The sequence below is a fragment of the Quercus robur genome, chromosome 10, assembly GCF_932294415.1.
Source record: "Quercus robur chromosome 10, dhQueRobu3.1, whole genome shotgun sequence".
Classification (NCBI taxonomy): Eukaryota; Viridiplantae; Streptophyta; class Magnoliopsida; order Fagales; family Fagaceae; genus Quercus; species Quercus robur.
The window spans coordinates 8,687,665-8,692,277 of NC_065543.1; the positions used below are offsets into that span (position 1 = coordinate 8,687,665).

General features: G+C 30.6%; 1 long non-coding RNA gene across 1 annotated transcript; it reads left to right on the top strand.

Annotated features, from left to right (window-relative positions):
- Window positions 1-281: 281 nt before the first annotated feature.
- On the top strand, window positions 282-3,171 carry LOC126702282 (uncharacterized). The gene is made up of 3 exons (XR_007647703.1): window positions 282-643; window positions 1,707-1,761; window positions 2,983-3,171. It is a non-coding gene; the product is annotated as an uncharacterized LOC126702282 (long non-coding RNA).
- Window positions 3,172-4,613: the final 1,442 nt, after the last annotated feature.

The following is a 4,613-nucleotide window of genomic DNA, read 5'->3' on the forward strand; positions in this document are numbered from 1 at the left end:
GCTCTTCGAAAATGCAAGATTCAACTTCTATTTCAGAAAATCTAATGCCAGCGTAAGTTTGCTCTCCATTTTATATTACTATATATTACTCCATTCTCTCTAATCTCTAATCTCTATCAAATGTGTATGGTTCTCATTGATTCTAGATTAAAAACTAAAAAAAAAAAAAAAAAAAAAAAAAGGTGTGGTTGTCGTTGTTTTGTTTTGTATATTTTCACAATATTTTTATAACTAAGGGGTAGGTTGTTATTGGTTTTGGTTGTTATTGTTAAGGCAAAAAAATAATCTTTGTATTATGATTTGTTGTGAAAATATTGTAAAAATATGGTAAACATAACATCTCAAATTTTTTAAATTTCTTTTTGCGCGGTGCCCCAATTTTCAGGCGCGTTCTAAATTTTTTTGATTTCTTTTTTTTTTTTTCATTATTTTTTATTTGTGCAAACAAAACACTGTTACTCTCTCTTTCTCCTCCCACGTATAGACCCACGCCTCTCTACCTCCCAAAAAGACCGGTAAGCTCTCTCTCATCGTTGTCATCGATCCTCTCTCTCTCATCACTTTTTTTTCTTCTTTCAGGATTAGCATGATATTGATTTCGGGAGGTGTTGGTTTTACGACATAAATTTTGGGATTGGAGAAGGTAATAGAGTCTTCCCCTTTTGTTTCATGGTTATGCGCAAGAAAAAATAACACAAATTAAAGTTTTTGACTTTGTCTTTGTATGAAACTTACATTTAAAAGTTAATTCCTTTGTGGGTTTGTCTAATCTTTTAGTCAAGTTTTTACATACCAAGTTGGATTTTCTCTTATGGGTCTTTTTTATTTGGATAGATTTAGTGTGTTTCTATGGATTCCCTAAAATTTATTAGGAAAGTGAAATAGAATTGTTTTTTTTTTTATTTATTTTAATTTTGTCGGCATTGTGTTTTTAAGACTGAGGCTTTCTTGCATGTGTTTGTTACATTGTTCAATTGGCAGTGTGTAACCTAGGTTTCTTGTCCAAAGGGGTTGAATTGGGGTGAATTTGCATTGGATGGTTTTAGAGTCCATCTATTGCTCTTTATGCATTCAAGCTCAAGCATGCCTTTGTGTTAGAATGTAATGTAATCTCTCTCAATTTATGTCTTTAATAAAACTTATTGAACTTTGAGCTATATTGTATTATTAACAAATTCATTCATAAAAAACTAAAAACAGACAGAAATAAAGTTTCTTTTCCTTTATAGGTGTGGAATCCTTTCATAGGTGTGTATAAAGGATATTGCTTGTCTAAAGATGTTGAGGAGCACCTTGTACTGATGTGGGCTACCATATATATATATATATATATTTGTGTTTTAAAATTATTTAGCTTTTAGGGGCAACATGTTTGGCTTCTTTGTTCAACAACCACAGTTGCCCTCGTAGTAGAATGCCAAAATCTTTACCATTTTATATAACTGCATCATCAAGGTCTCACACTGAGATTGCCCCTTAAATACTTCCACACTTCCGTTTTACTTAGGATAAGTGGCCATAGAAAATATCTGAAACTTGGTCTAGAGTTAGAAATTGCTTTTAAATATTTGTCTCTTTAACTGATTTGTGAAGTTTTTGGAAGTTGCCGTTTGTGTTCTGCTTTAGCTTATTGTCCTTTTTTCATGGCATTGTGGCCTTTGTTATTGCAAGAGATTGTTCTAATTGCTCTCTATCATAATTTTCAGCTTCTAAGTGGGTCAAGGGGAAGCAATTGGAAGAAGTTGTGTCCATTAAAAACACGTGAGTTCTGCCAATATATGATTTGTTGCTCAGTTCATCTTGTCTGTGATTCGGGTTTTCTCATATATGCTTGTTTATCCACCCATTTTCTTGGCTTAGCTATTACCTATATGTGGTTTGCTTGTTTGTTCTTATGCTTGAAATGTTTTGTGTTTTGGGTTTTGGATAGCCAATATTTGGTGCTGTTGCAGGCCATATAGGAAAGGGACATTTGTTGTACACATAAACTGTAACTTGATATGTAGATATACTCCGTGCAATATTGTTTTCAATTACATCAACATGGTCAATTCTAGTTAGGAACCATAACTCACTGAAATTAAAAGGGAAATAGAAACAAAAGCACACCAATTTTTTTGTGATGGCTGAGTTTTTTGTTTATGGTAGTGGCTGTGTTTTTGTGTAAATGGTGGTGACTGTGTTTTTTTGTTTAATGGTGGTGGTGGGTTTTTTGTTTATGGTAGTGGCTGAGTTTTTTGTTTAATGTTGGTGGTGGGTTTTTTGTTTATTGTGATGGCTGAGTTTTTTGTTTAATGTTGGTGGTGGGTTTTTTGTTTATTGTGATGGTTGGGTTTTTTGTTTATGGTAGTGGCTGAGTTTTTGTGTTAATGGTGGTGGCTGTGTTTTTTGTTTAATGGTGGTGGTGGGTTTTTGTTTATGGTAGTGGTTGGGTTTTTGTATTAATGGTGGTGGCTGTCCTTTTTGTTTAATGGTGGTGGTTGGTTTTTCTGTTTATGGCAGTGGCTAGGTTTTTGTGTTGATGGCGGTGGCTGTTTTTTTTGTTTATGGTGGTGGCTGAGTTTTTTGTTTTTGTGATGGCTAGTTTTTTTTTTTTTTTTTTTTTTTTTTTTTAAATAGTGTTGGCTGGATTTTTTATTCGTTGTGGTGGTTGGGTTTTTGTTTTGGATTTCACTTTATTTGTTTTGTTTTAAATTGGGATTTTTCTGCATTCTTTATGATTCTCCATGGTTTGTAATGGGGGTTTGGTTTTTATTTGATGAGAGTGTTGTGGGTCTTCTTTCTTTGATAGTTTGGCTTCATATGATGTTGTATTATGATTATTTTGTCTAGTTAGTTATTGGGTTTTTTGTGGACATTTTTTTGCATTGTCTTACTAATAATATATATATATATATATATATTTTGGTATTACATCTTACCAGGGATATAGGTTTGCAATCTAGTTTGTTATTGATGTATTTTCCTTTTTTACTTGTGCAGATATGGGATTGGTGGCAAAAAGATAGCTTTTGTGGGACTATTTGAACTCAAATAATTTTCTATAAAGTTTGGAAGCTAAGACATCATTTGTATATAAATGGTTGTAATTACTTTGTGAACATCTTTATTGCATTTTGAGATTGTATGGATTTATTTATTTATTTATTTATGGATTTGGTTAGAAATGAATGGATGTCTTTTTTATTTTTTATTTTTATTTATGGATTTGGTTAGAAGTGAACAGGTTAAAGTAATGGAAAGTAAATGTAAAGAATATTAATAAAAAAAAAAATTGGTGACGATAATTTTCGTCGCCATATTTGACTATAAGTAGAAATTGGTGACGAAATAATTCGTCACCTAATCTATTGAAATAAAAAATAAAAAAATAAAAAAAATCAATCGGTGACGCAAAATTTCATCACCTAATCTATTGAAATTGGAAAAAAAATATACATTTGGTGACGAAATATTCCGTCACTGAAAATAGGGTTTAGTGACGAAAATATTAGGTGATGAAAAATTTTCGTCACCTATCATTTTTTATTGGTGACGAAAAAATTTCATCACCTATCATTTTTTTATTGGTGACGAAACATTTTCGTCACCAATACATTTTGTGACGGAGCTTAGGTGACGAATGCTGTTTCGTCACCATTTCGTCACCATATGTATTCGGTGACGAAATAAGGACATATTGTGACGAAAGGTTTCATCACCATAGTCCACATTTGTTGTAGTGTATTTAATGTTGGATATCACAAAGCACACTTATTAAGATTTTTGTTAATGGCCACCGTGCACCTTTGGTGAGGTGGGCACTTAACTAGTACAAATGCTTGTGGGGTGTGAGGGGTAAGAGCCGGGGGTTTAAGTCTCTAGGAGGGAGCTTTACACACATATACACTTAGATTAGGCTAAAGTGAAAATTCTATCTTGTATAAAAAAAAAAAAAAAAAAAGACTTTTGTTAATGCATGCGAAAAATAAAAAATAAAAAATAAAAAAATTTCATCGTCGCCCATTGATGTTTACAAAAATTGCATTGACCTCCCTTGTATTTTTAATTGTGAAAAGACCCATGTTTTTTAAAACTAAACTACAATCACATTTCTTGCAACCTAAAACTGTTAAATCAATTAAATGAATTTTAAATATAATTTAGAAAATTTTTGTATTTCTGCATTTATCCTCCTTTTACAAATAAAAATCTCTTTTTCTTATCCATATGGGTTTAAAAACAATAGAAATTTTTTTAATCAAAATTCAATAATAAACCAAAATATGAAAATGTAACAATATTGCAAGAGTCAATATACCAATCAAATAAACATAAGATATTTATTGCAATAATTTTTTTGATTGATATAGGGAAATAAATTTAGTATATATATATATTAAAAATTTAATTTAATAATACATTTAGTGTGTTAAGACATTTAAAAAGAAAGTGTATTTAATGTTGGATATTTATGGCAATAATTTTTTTGGATTGTTATATGGCAATAAATTTAGTATATAAATATTGAAAATTTAATTTAAAAATACATTTAATATGTTAAGACATTTAATATGCAAGTGTATTTAATGTTGGATATCACAAATCACGCTTATTAAGACTTTTGTTAATGA